The sequence below is a fragment of the Anoplophora glabripennis genome, unplaced genomic scaffold, assembly GCF_000390285.2.
Source record: "Anoplophora glabripennis isolate ALB-LARVAE unplaced genomic scaffold, Agla_2.0 scaffold771, whole genome shotgun sequence".
NCBI classification, from domain to species: domain Eukaryota; kingdom Metazoa; phylum Arthropoda; class Insecta; order Coleoptera; family Cerambycidae; genus Anoplophora; species Anoplophora glabripennis.
In genome coordinates this window covers 9,682-23,976 of record NW_019416852.1, presented here as the reverse complement: position 1 = coordinate 23,976, position 14,295 = coordinate 9,682, and the positions used below count along the sequence as shown (strand labels likewise).

At 29.7% G+C, this 14,295-nt stretch overlaps 1 long non-coding RNA gene across 1 annotated transcript; it reads left to right on the top strand.

Annotated features, from left to right (window-relative positions):
• The first annotated feature begins 2,494 nt into the window (after positions 1–2,494).
• LOC108914029 lies at positions 2,495–9,663 on the top strand. The gene is made up of 3 exons (XR_001964656.2): positions 2,495–2,755; positions 9,146–9,223; positions 9,575–9,663. It is a non-coding gene; the product is annotated as an uncharacterized LOC108914029 (long non-coding RNA).
• The last annotated feature ends 4,632 nt before the right edge of the window (positions 9,664–14,295 follow it).

The window sequence follows — 14,295 nt, the reverse complement described above, 5'->3', positions numbered from 1 at the left end:
TGTCTTGCACCTCATCCGTGTTGACTTTATGTGTTCAGTATTTGTTCTGATCATTCGATTACCTTAAATATTATTATTTTTGTAAGTATTAAGTATGTATCTATTATCTTTGTATACGGAAAAACGTTTTGAATGTTACTTAATCACGTGTCCCACTTGAGGTAAATTTAAAAACAAAAAATGAAATAACACATTTGCGTATCTCATTTTTGGCTCTTTTTAATTTTGTACACCAAGGTCTGCATTTATAGTTCGAAAAATCAGCTGCCCCCCCTAGAAATTTGAAAAATGTATAAAAATTTGGTTAAACCAAGAAAATATTGGAAATTTTTATTAAAATATTTTATTTAGTTAAACTTTAATTTTGAAAATTAAAACACTATGTTAAAAAAAACAGTAGTAGTAAATTAGTATAAATTCAAAATATTAAATTTTATGTTAATGAATTTTAAATAAAAAAGAAAAAATATATCTATCGGAACCAGAATAAAAGTTTAACACAGTGCAACTAACTATACATGGTGTTCCTTAAGTAGAGATCAAAATTAATTATTTTGTTATTATTTTAAGTAATGTAATGAGTATTGTAAAAATTCACTTAATCAAATCATCAATCTTGTTGTTAATTGATTTGGAATTCAAAAAAGTGTAAAGAAATAAGAAATGAAGATAATACAATAGGCATATGATGACCTATTTTATTTGTAATATTAAACAAGGTGATACATTTTGTTTTTGGCAAGTACCTAATGATCGATGATACCCACACCTCCGCCATTGGTAAGTTCCTAAAGCTGGTAATTTTTTGTTTCATAGCGCTACTATTATACTAAATACGCACACCGAATTTGATTAAATTATCTCAAGCGGTTTAAAATTAAAAATTAAAAACTGATTTTTAATTTTTGATAGGCTGTAGCTGGACAATGGCTGTCCTAAGACCCTACATTTATATAACAAAAAAAAACTTATTTGTGGCCACAGAATATGCCGCTGGATATTTAACGTCTACTTAAGAAACACCCTGTATGTGTAATGCACCAGTTTTGAAGACCTATGTATTTTGTAGGGGAAGCAAAACGTTTTTAGTTTTCTAGGTTTACCCATAGATTTAAGAAATTTATTTAGTTATTTATAATTTTTTTATAAATTATTAGGTTTCAATCGGGTTTTAAGGACTTTTGGCCACTGCGTGACACCCTTGTAATGATGTTTCTATTTTAGTTTGTTAGTTTTTGTCTACTTTCATGGCTAGATATTCATATTGTCTCCTTTCTTACGTACAGACGTATTTAACAAATATTACAGAACTGAACTACGCTTTTACGTCGTATCTCAAAAAATTGCATCATATTGTCTCATATACATATGAGACCAAGCCAAGTATGTGGACTAGTCGCAAACGGATGGTATGACGTCACAACATGACTTCCGTCCGTTTTACTGCAGTTCATTTTCATTGTTTTGCGGACGAAACTCTCGCAAAAAGAGATTTGATTTTTTGTGTATTATCTAACAACTTCTATTAAAAAACTAATAATGGTGACGTATTTATCACCCTCAAATACTTATCTGTATCAAATTTCAATGGGATTTGGAAAATATGGGGCAAAAATTTAATTTTGAGAATTCATTTTTGACTTTCTGTACTTCAAAATCAAAATCAAATTTTCCACAAATTTTCTACACTCATCTCCAGAACATCCAGTGTATCAAACACAGACAAATGTTAAATTCTGTCATTTTTTTCACTTACTTTCACTTTCGTACCAGTCGAGTTGGTTGCCTAACATACATTTAAACATATAGGTAATAATTTAATTCCGAACTTGGTATATCTCTGGAAAATATTGAATCGTAATATTTGAGTGAGGACTACTATTTCATGGGAAGATATTTAAAAATTTCAAAAGTTTATACATATTTGAGAAAATGTTAAGAAATTAAAGTGTAATAAAAATATTTTTACATGGTAATACACTGTTCATTTATTCTGTTTTGCAATTAAAACAATGGATGTTAATTTAACGCAAGGTATCAGTATTCAATTAGTTACCTACCTGCTAAAGCTGACATCGCTGATTGAAAATTGTTTGTTTAGTTAAAATTAAAACCATTTTTTAATGATTACTTGCTTGACTTACAAACTTTGTAAATAACAGATAAAAAACTAGATTGAGTGCATGTTTGTCCAAGGAAGCGCATGAAGTACCCAGTTTCTTTGTTCATTTTGATTACTATTATCAATACGTATCAGTGGTGGTCCGAATATCCTCCAGACTGCATAACTAATTTCGAGTTTGTTCTGGAAAACGTGCGAACATCTATTACAAAAGCGCATACAAATCGAAATATTGAATTTAAAAATAACCTGCGGGGCCGTTGACCGAAGAATATTTTGCTTTTTCCGTGCATTCGAAAATAAAGTCATTTTAAGACAAAACAACCCAAACGACTACACCAATGTGATATAGTCATATCGAATCCAGTCCGTGTATTTATCGTTTGTTTTTTGTAACAAATTAACCGCGAACAAAGTCCGCCCACTTTTGTTATTAGAAAATAATAAATTAAGAAGTTTACAACCAGAAACAATAAAATATTTTATCGTTAGTGCCGTAAAAGTATATGTATGTGCACCAAGTGGTTTTGTTAATATAATGTGCGCGATGTGTGTGAGGTTGACGATTTACCCAATCATCATTAACAAAATAATTCGTATTACACCTTAGACCTTGAGCAGAACGGTTACGAGGTAGGTATAATTATTGTCATCATTTATTAAGCAATTCGACACGATTTACTTGTCTTAAATAGAAAATATAGTTGTATACAGGATATCCCACCGGGAACTGCGTCGATCAATATCTAGGAAAGTACTACTCCGAAAATTTTGAAAATTTGTCAACATGGCAATGTCCCTAGGACGAGCATAACTAAAATATCTAGAACTCTCCAGCACTTCCGTTTATACCGGAAGGCGACACCAACTTTGTTATTTTAAGTGGGATACCCTATATATTATTGCATTTTCGTATTCTACGTGAAATTTGAGGGTCACTTTATTAAATATTCCCTATACCTAGGATTTATAGATTTTTTTAAAGAAAAAATTTGACAGATGCAAAGGTCCGCGGAGATGTTAGTAACTCTTCTCAGGACCGTGTTATCAAGCGGATTTTGGCACCTGTAAAGGGCATAGGTAACGCTAAATTATGGTATACCAACAAATTAAAACATTTAATACTAGGTGTTTCATTTTTGCTGTTACATTTTGATAACTTCAAACAGCTATAACTTTGTTAACTTAAATGGAACATCCTGTATTTTTTTACTCTATCGTAGGCAGATTGAAATTTTCTTTCAAGATTTTTAGAGATATTTAAAATTTTCTATTTTTTGGGCAGTTTTTCTCGTATCAGACCTGTTGTCAAATTGGTCATGACCAGAAACATTCCAAAAACAATTGAAATAACATGACATTTGTCAAGTTAGTTGTCAAATTATTGTTGTGTCTGAATAGTTTTGCCGAAAATTTAAATAAAAATGCCTGGGGATAATTTAAATTATACTAATGAGGATTATTTTATTTTGTTTGTTATTTTTGGAAAATGTGATAAAGTAATTGCAAGGACATGTAGAGAATCTGCTGCTTTTTTCCAAAAATAATAAAGAAATTAAAATAATCCTCATAAGTATAATTTAAACGATACTCTGGCATTTTTATTTAAATTTCCAACAAAAACTATTACAGACATAACAATAATTTGACAAGTAACTTGACAAATGTCAAATTATTTTAATTGTTTTGGAGTGTTTCTGGTCATGGCCAATTTGAAAGAAGGTTTGATACGAGAAAAACTATCCAAAAAATAGAAAATTGCAAATATCTCTAAAAGTAGTGACGATAACCCTAACAGTGCTTATAAGGCTTGAAAGGAAATTTCAATCTGCATACGACAGAGTGAAAAAATACAGGGTGTTCCATTTAAGTTAACAAAGTTATAGCTGTTTGAAGTTATCAAAACGTAGCCTAGTATTAAATGTTTTAATTTGTTGGTACACCATAATTTAGCGTTATCTATGCTCTTAACAGGTACCAAAAATCCGCTTGATATCGTGCTCCTGAAAAGAATTACTAGCATCTCCGCGGACCCTTGCATCTGTCAAATCTTTTCTTTAAAAAATAATATCTCAAAATCTATAATTCCTAGGTATATTCCTATATATTTTTACTTTATTTTGAATGTGTTAAATTAAAAAAATATATCCTACATTTTTGTAGCCCTATTATCACTTCTGACTAAGAATAATCACGTAAAACATGTGACAACAAAGAGATCTTGTTGTCACATTTTGTTTGGAATTGTTTCATCAGATAGCCCTAATAATAAAATATGCGTTTTTTAATAGAAGGAATCATCTCTATATACTATGAAGATGGATTTGTATATCCGAAACAGCGGTAAATATGTATTTGTTCCTCTACCTTTGGATTTACAGCAAACCAAATTTTATTTGTGATGTCTTATTAATGTTTTGTACTTATATTTCTTACTCTTCAAACATTCAAATTTAATATCTAAATCGTAAATCTAGTTGCAGTGAAAAACACATACTCTGTTATTATCCGTATTTTTTCTACTCTATTTTAAAGGTAATTCAAACAAAATCAAGAAATGTTATCAAATGAACTCAAACAATTTTTAAATTTTGTTGAATTTTTAGAATAAAAGTGATAATAGAATATTTAAAAAGATAAGTATTTAATAATATGAGCAAATATTGGTTTATTAAATTCACGTTATAATCCAGCAATATTCAGCACTTTTGACACTCGTTTCACTCGTTTCAATTTTTTCTAAATGTTTAAAATGTATGTATAATTTTGTTCATTAATATTTATACATATACATTCTCAATGACGCTGACAAAACAATCCTAAGTAAAATGTGGAAGCAAAAAAATCTCTTTGTCCCAGGTGTTATTTATTCGTCTTTGCCAAGGATGATGAGAGAACAACAAAAATAGAAAATACTTCCTTAATTGATTATATTATTTAGCAATTTCAATATATCAGATGTGCGTTTTTCTATTATATTTAGGCATATTATCTTTGGTTTTTATTTTGGATAATTATTTATTTTATTACCAGCTATTTATTGAGTAATTGTTGTTTCCTGCAAAATCCGTTGGAAATCTTGTCTATTGGATTAAAAATGCATACCTAGATTTCTGATATCGCAAAACATAACTTTATTTGATAAGTTGATTTAAGAAAAAAAATTTATTTAAATTACCTATAAAACAGAGCAAAAAAGCCTAGGAAATTTGTTTCAATTCCAAATATTTTTATACCTATTTTGCAGTCAAAATTTATATCATCTCAGTTTACTGATCAAGAGAAACCATATAAGAAAGAAGTCATAAATCGGTTCTATTTTCGTCTGAAAACATTTCGAACACGACATGTCAACATGTTTATCACTTGTTTATAAATAGTTGTACTCATTATTTTGAAAATATGCAACAGATAACCAAATTTCCTTTGAATTGGTCGAATAGCTTGAATAGCTCCTTGTACGGTTTATAATATTGACGGCAAAATTTCAAAAGAATAGGCAAATTAAGTGATTGATTATTTGAAGGAATTATTTCCCAATGAATAAAACAAAATTGAAGATTGAAGAACCTGATGCAAGAAGGAAATATGGACCTAATTAAAAAATAATATCTAACAAATTAAAATAAAATGGGTGTATAAAAATGTACTATTTTTGTGTAGTGAATATATTCTATTTTACTGAAACTGAACTGTAAGATATAATCAATCACTAGAGATCGGAAATGTTAGGGCGGGTACAATGTGATACAGGTTTGGCTGTAGGCTGTCTCTTTTATGTAATTTTATTCTAACAAAAAGTGACAGAACCTTTGCCACCTTATAACTACACTCTGTACATTATAAGAATATATGTTTAAGTATTTGCTTAATAGTATGAAATAAAAAGAGGCAGTGTCTATTTTTCTACACAACTCCTTCACATGGAACTTACCATAAAATATATTTATTGGCCGTGCATTTCATTGTCCTTTGACGCTTTGGTTGGTCGAGCGTATGGCACGTGTTTTTATGGCAGTCAGTAGCATTGTGTATTGTGAGCATAAAGCGGCACATGGCTTGACCACAGCTGTAACCAATTTCTGTCACAACAACGCCTATTGCCGCTTCCTAGCATAACATAGATTACTACTGTTTATTTATTTGATTGTCGCCACAAAGTTTCCAATGTCTAACATGTCTTATTTCATGCTATAAACCGCCGCAATAATAGGATAACTTACAATGCCATTTTCCTCATTCTTACGCCACATGTTTTTATACTTTTTGCACTTGGTATTTAATTTGGCCATTTGTCTGTTTTAAGTGTTACAACTTGTTTTTCTAAGGAACATGTTTAATAAATTTTGTGTGAAGGATGTTACTTAATCCATCTGGTTTTAAAGATAGAAAAACAATAAAAATTTATTTGCATAACCTATTTTTGTATTATAAATGAAATTGGACATATCATCATTATGTACAATAATATTTCACTCTAACTCAGATGCAAATGTTATGCTTATTTAGTCAAATGATATGAAAATTAATATCTACTTGCTTCAAATTCAACTGCTTTTTTATTCTCTTGACAAATGTGAATATTTTTACTCATCCTCTAGTCCATTTAACGAGGTTCCAAAACTTGAAAGTTTACCTTGTGTACTACCCCTATCGAGAAAAAACCACCCCTATTTCCAGGTTCTCGGTTTTGAATTTGCGAGGATTTGTCATATCGGATTTTTTTATAAATTATATTAATTGATACTGACATACCCCGGGCAGATCTCCAGATCCAAGAGTTGAACTCATGCCCATAGGAAAATCTATAAAAAATTAAAAAAAGGACTCAGTAAGGTTTCATAGAGATTATCAAAGGTAGGGATGATGATGAGGGTGGTATTTTTCACCCCACTCTCTCGTAACTACTCCCCAATGTACAAAAACCATCTTTTCTTCCATGCTGTCGGTTCTAGGCATTCGTCGCAGCGGAGTTTTTATGCGAATATGAAGAAAATTATAGACATTTCTAAGGGCTTCTTGCTGGTATTCGAGGGAAGGAATCACTTTACCATTGTTTTTAACTTGAATAGAATAGCCAACATGACTGTTAAACGATATGCAGAAACATATCACACCATAAACCATTACTTAAACGACCAAAAAAAGACACACAACTGTACTTCGAAAAAACAATAAATTTTTTAATTACAGGATTGTACAAATGACGTATCTCCTCTGCTACAACACCTTATTCCTCTGTTTGCATTTACAATTTCATTTTTTATCAAAATTAAGAGAAATATGTAGCAGCATAGAATAAAAGTCTGTGCAAAATCCATTTCAATCTTAAAAACGAACGTTGATTAATGGTTGTTATGTAAAAATTGTATTTTTATCACATTTGCTCCATAAGTTGATGAGGCTATAAAATGCAGTTTATACTCATAGCACACTTATTAAATTTGTCCTGATTTGGCTTTGCTTCGTTAACTTTTGATTTAGTCTCACTTTTAGAAGTGACGTTATTTTATGTCCTCGCAAACTTTCCTGACCGAGTTACTTCGCGTCCACATGACCACTGATTACTAATTATAAAAAGTCACACTTTCCTCGGAGTGTGTTCGTAAAGTTGCATTTTATGGTGAGATCGACGGAAATAATAAGTTTTTAAATTTAACTTTGTCATATTGCGCCAAAAAATTTATTTGCTCAGTAGGCCAATGTTTTGGCAGTCTGACACTGTTAACTCCCTTTATTGGTGACAAAGAAACAATGTGGCTCGTATATTAGAAAATAAAACTTTCAGCAGATTTAAAACTATGTTCGTACTACGGTTAAATCTTAAGAAAAATAACTCAAAGTGAATATACCTGCTAGCAGGGTGTTTCGTAAAGAAGGCTAGCTTCCTTGAATGAAAATAAAGTGATTTAAATCAACTTACCTAATGCCATCTGGCTTCCTTAAGAAGTTATAGGTCCGAGAAAGTAGTTTTTTATTTCAATTTTTTATAATAATTTATTTATTATTTGGGTAATTTTTCTCAAATTTTGGAACACGAATTTAAATCAAATGTTTGGTTCGGTATAGTCGAATATCACCTTGTAGGACTTATTCGATCTGCTAGATGATGTCCCATTAAATATTATAGCTAGTATGTGGTACATACAGAATGGTGCCCCTGCTCATTCTACTTTAGCAGTAAGAAATCATTGAAATAAGGTGTACATTCATGAAGCCCAGGTTTGAATCCTCTGGATTTCTATTTATGGGGATATATTAAAACTGTTTTTTTTTCTGGTCGTACTGTTAACACCAGAAATGAATTGTGGCAAAGAATAGTGACAGCAGCAAAAGATATTAGGTATATCCTTCCGACATTCTTAACAGAAGAAATTTCTTATAGAGATGCATAAGAAGCAAATGGCCGACATTTTGAAAATCAAATTTAAAGGAAAAATTGTTTTTGCTATTACATTTAGGTCTAAATGGTTGTTTTTTTATTTTATTCTACGTTTACGTTTTCGTTGTTATAAGAACCACATTACTAGCTATAATAATATTTTGAATTAATAATAATTTATTATAATTTATGTATTATTTTCAAACTTAATGTGTACGTAGTTTAAGAGTAAAAAACAAACATGTTTTCGTGTTTATAATACAAAAAAAAACTACTTTTCCAAAATTTGAATAAAATTATCCAAATAAATAAATATATTATCGTAAAAAAGTTAATTAAAAATCTATTTTTTAGGGCCTGTAACTTATTAAAGAAGCAAGCTGGTACTAGATAATAAGTTGCACCTTATTTTCTTCCAAGGAAGCTAGCCTTAAAGTATGGCCCATTCTTTAGTAAACACCCTGTATATACTATTACATATTAGTTTAATATAAATGTGTTGACTAACCGATCTAAATGCATGTCACTAATAAAGAGAATAATAAAGTATATATTATATAATTTCCCATTTAAATAATATGATTTACTTGAAAGTAGTTTTCATTAAATGCAGGCGTTTAATTTATTATTGTTCTGCACAGGTAACAGCAAATAACCTGGTTGGTTTTAACCAGAACTCATCCTACGTCACACGGACATGCAACATTGTGGAAAGCAAGGTAATTATTTTAACAAATTTATTAATTTGTTTGAATATTAAATTTTCAACATCGTTTCAATCACGTATTTGTTGCCTTCTAATAAAAATTCCACCAAAATTTAATTAACCAAAATCCAGTAGCGTTTTCGCTTTTATATTTCTATATTTAAGATAATAAATATATTATTGTTCATTACATTGTAAACAAAATAACAATACTCTGTGTTAGACTACGGGCATGTGATTGTTTAATATTTTGTAACAACAATATAACTTTGCAGTTAGCACTAGAAATTAACGTTTAGTCTCCGTTAATCGAACTTTAATAAAGTTCACGTCATAATATTTTAAAATAATACGTTTTCTTTAGAGGTTTTTGTTCATCTGTATGTAAATGGTGTTCAGACTTGTACGATGTAGCTTTCTCTTGGATCGAGCAAGTACAAGTTGAATTTTAAGACTAGTGAATAGGTGAGTGGGTATTCATACTTTTTGATAAGTTGGCGAAGTTACTTTTAAATAAGGGCATGTTTTTTTTTTAATTTAAACCGATTTTCTTAATTTAGCTGAATATACGTGCATCTGCGGAAAATAAACTATTGAAAATTTCCTAGGAAATTTTGTTTTGTCTACTTTTCCGCAAAAAAATATTTTTTTTTTCATTTAAACCAGAGTAAACAAAGGAAACTGATCAACTTATGTGCACGTATAATGAAATTATTCAAATACAGTTAAATACTTTTGTTATCAGTTATTGCTTCTACTAAGGAAGTGGTTTTTAATGTTTATATAGATTCTTAGTAATTATTAATATTTAATGATGGAATATTTTCAACAAAATGGATATCAGTAGTGAACCATCTTTTAAGGTAACGCGCAAATTATTTTGAACAGGTATTTATTTATTTTACATGTTTCTTTATCGTTTTTTTAGGTAGAATATTACGTATATATACTTTATTAAAATTTAGACAAATGTAAATTTTAAAAGTTCGGAATCTTCAGCGTGTAAAAATTTTTCCATAAAACGAAATACATATATGTAATTACATAATATTCACGGGTGTTTAAAGTAAAGAGGTCATTTTTATTATATACATTTCGTAATTAAATACATCTTCAACCAATATAATTTCAATAAACTCAGCATAATAATTACGAAATCATTTTTTTTTTTTTTGTTTCACTGGCTATGTAGTCCGGCAAAGCTCTAAACTACAAGCCCATCGGAAATTTTCAGGGGGTCATTTGACCCAGCATGAATTACTTATAAATCAATACTACCACATATAACAATAACTTTAGAAACTATGCCGTCAATTCTTGTTGGTACAGGTGAGTACAGAAGTAAGCTAAACCTGTCCACCAAGGGGGGTGGTTTTCGGCAAAACATTTTTGTACGACATTTCTAAAGTATATAAGTTATACAAAAAATTAACCTCGACCTAATGCCGCACAAAAATAGCAATACCGGAAGCCAGGAAAATTTTTGATTTTCTGAAAATTTTGGCCCGGTTTTTGGTGATTTATTACAGTACGGCATTTATACTGCAAGTTTCGGATTGATACGTAGTATTGTTTCAAGTCATAATTATTTAACTCTCCAAATAATTTTTAGCAACTATGCCGTCTGAAAATTATGATTAATGCAAATGTTTATAAACAATTACTTGTATTTTGGAATTGAGTTTTTTTTTCCATAAGATCATTAATTCCTGTACGGCAACCACTTTTTTGATAAAATACATATAACCAAAAACTGTCGTACTAAATCATGGCCGGTTATAATTAATGGTACAAATTAAACATTCGAATTCAAAAACAAATATTGTTTTTATTATTGTGAAAATTTATAATATTTTGAAAAATCCTTGTTATAAACTAAAAATGTTATATTCAAAATATTATGGCTGTAATTGACTTTTCATAGGTAAGTAAAAAAATAAAAAAGCCAATTTAGTACATTTTTAACTAGTGGATTTTACATAGCTGATAATATTTTTTCATTAAATTTTTACAACATTTTTAGGTCATTACGGCATTTGCAAATTTTCATCAGAAATATAACATAAACAATGAAAATTGCAATGCCGTACATATTCGTTGGAACAATTCTCCGAAACTGTATAAGTTCAAAATGAGTTTTATCCTAATTTCAAGTGAAATTTAATTTATACCGTAGAAATTATGATGGCATTGTCTTTAATATTAAAAAAAATGTGTATAGAGAATCGAGGAAATGTTTAAAATAGTAAAAATATTTTAAAAGTGCATTTGTTACAAAAACAACTTTAAGATTGTCGGTTATAAACATGAATAAAACCACATAAAAATTTACACATCGAAAAGAAAAAAAAACAGAGAAAGAAGATGTTTCGATGGTCAGCTAGTCTCGAAGCGGTAATTTTAATTTTAAAATAAAAATATTTTTTTTACAAAATATTCGAATGCAGATCTTTTTATTGATTTTTTAATAATAATTTTTTGGATTTTGAAAGAATTTTACTTATGTACTTGTGAAAAAAAATTATTTAAAATTTTTTAAATTAATAATTTTTATATCGACCTTTAATTTGTACCATTAATTAATTATAACCGGCCATGATTTAGTACGATAGTTTTTGGTTATATTTTATCAAAAAAGTGGTTGCCGAATTAATGATCTTATCGAAAAAAATAAAACTTAATTTCAAAATATAAGTAATTGTTTATAAACTTTTGCATTAACCATAATTTTCAGTCGGTATAGTTGCTAAGAATTATTTGGAGTGGTAAATAATTATGTGGAATCGATGCCGTACATTTTTCAATGACTTGAAACAATGGGGGCTAAAATAGAGGGTTGCGCCTTGCATTTCTAACCCCTGTATCAGCAGATACGTACGGCGTCACTAAAAAAGTTATCTACGTATCAATCCGAAACTTGCAGTATAAATGCGGTACTGTAGTAAATCACCTTCCGGTATTGCTATTTTTGTACGGCATTAGGTCGAGATTCATTTTTTTCGTATAACCTATATATGTCGGCATCACCCTTATAACCGCTTATGATTCGTAGCCACTCGAAGAACGACGTCGATGGAATGTTGAGAGATTGTTTTTGTTTATGTTACAGAAATATTATCTCTTGAGGGTTAAGTTTTAGTCTGTGTGTGAAAGACCATCATTATCTAACTTTTGTAAACACTTCCTTATATGGTCATGTCTGGTAAAAAGTAAACTGATAGGGTAAAAGGAATGCACTGGGTACCGCCCCTGTGAACGGAACAAAACTGAAAGCCCGGGAAGCAACTGGNCTTTTTTTCATCAATTATTGCTATTTTGCAACATCGGTAATAAATTTAAACATTTTTAACTTACAGTATATCGTGCAAAATTCAATTCTAAAACTATTTTCCTCTTCAAACTATACATATATGTCGGCATCACCCTTATAACCGCTTATGATTCGTAGCCACTCGAAGAACGACGTCGATGGAATGTTGAGAGCTTGTTTTTGTTTATGTTACAGAAATATTATCTCTTGAGGGTTAAGTTTTAGTCTGTGTGAGAAAGACCATCATTATCTAACTTTTGTAAACACTTCCTTATATGGTCATGTCTGGTAAAAAGTAAACTGATAGGGTAAAAGGAATGCACTGGGTACCGCCCCTGTGAACGGAACAAAACTGAAAGCCCGGGAAGCAACTGGATCATTGAATTGATGAAACAACCATAGCCGTGTGGCTTTTACTATTATTATTATTACTGTTATTATTGTTTTGATAGAAAAGTAGTGAACAGGTTGCTAGGGCTGACAGTGGCGGACCGTTAGTTCCTATTTTACAACTTGTATACCAGCTCCCGTATTTGTAATAAATAGTGTCACGTCACCCGTGTATTATTTCGATGGAGACAACATAGTAAACTAATTCCCATGTCCACCAAGTGTCTCCGACATATATTTGGCAAAAACGCCGGAATTTCGAAAAATAGTATCCTTAAAGTACTGTTTATCAAAGAGGCTGGTTGGTCGCCTTCTTAGGTCTATGATGAATGTTAACGGTTAAAGGTCTTGTTAAAGTGTCATTATCATTATACGCCAGACATTAAANAAAAAAAATATTTAAATAATTGTAATAATTATAACTAAATACATTCATATTCAGAGTGTTGAAATATATACATAAACAAATTTTTTCATTAAAAAAATGCAATAACATAGGGTAATATATACACTACAGTATTATTTAATGCATAAATAATGAACTTTGTTTAGGTATAACAAAATATGTGCAAATTAGACAGTTTGGCATTACTATATTCGAATTCCTTGGCTTAAAGTCGAGATAATGTAATTTTTTTCATACCTACGCATTTTGAATTTCTAAATTCAGTCTCGGAGCGAAAGCCCCCTCCATTTTGGGTGTTTTGAGTCAATTGTTTACAAATTAACAGTAAATGCTGATAAACTTTGACCACTTATATCTGGAGTACCAATAATTTTTTTTTAAAGAAGCGTATTTCCGAGTACTTTAAAATTATAATTTAAAAAAATAAATAAATTGCAATTTATAAATGTAATCCGCTGATTTATTTATGTTGCCGATAACTTATGGATATGAAAATTTTTTCCAGCTTACAATTCGGAAAAACGAAGCCACTGGATCAAAGATTATTGCTAAATTGTTATAAATTAACGGTAAATGCCGATAAAGTTTGAAAGCTTATATCTCGAGAACCAATAAACGGAATTTAACTTTTTTAAAAAAAAGAAGCGTCTTTCTAGTACTTTAAAATTGTTTAAAAATAAAAAAAGAATGTTAACTTTAAAAATTTACTGTGGCCGTCCTAATCAACTAATTTCAATTTTTCAAAGACCATTTGAAAGGTTGAGCAGAGTTTTCTATGTGAAAGAATTTTTAAGTATCTGGATGCTTTATTTGAGGCTGTGCAACATTTTGAAAATTCGATTTTTTTATTTCAAAAAATTATTTTGCGAAAACTCGAATCGATTTTAATAAAATTTGGTGTGTTGTTTTATTATACTCTAAAGTTTTTTTTTTTACCAAAATTAGAATGCCCTCGGAGCAATTAAAGTATTTTAAAAAA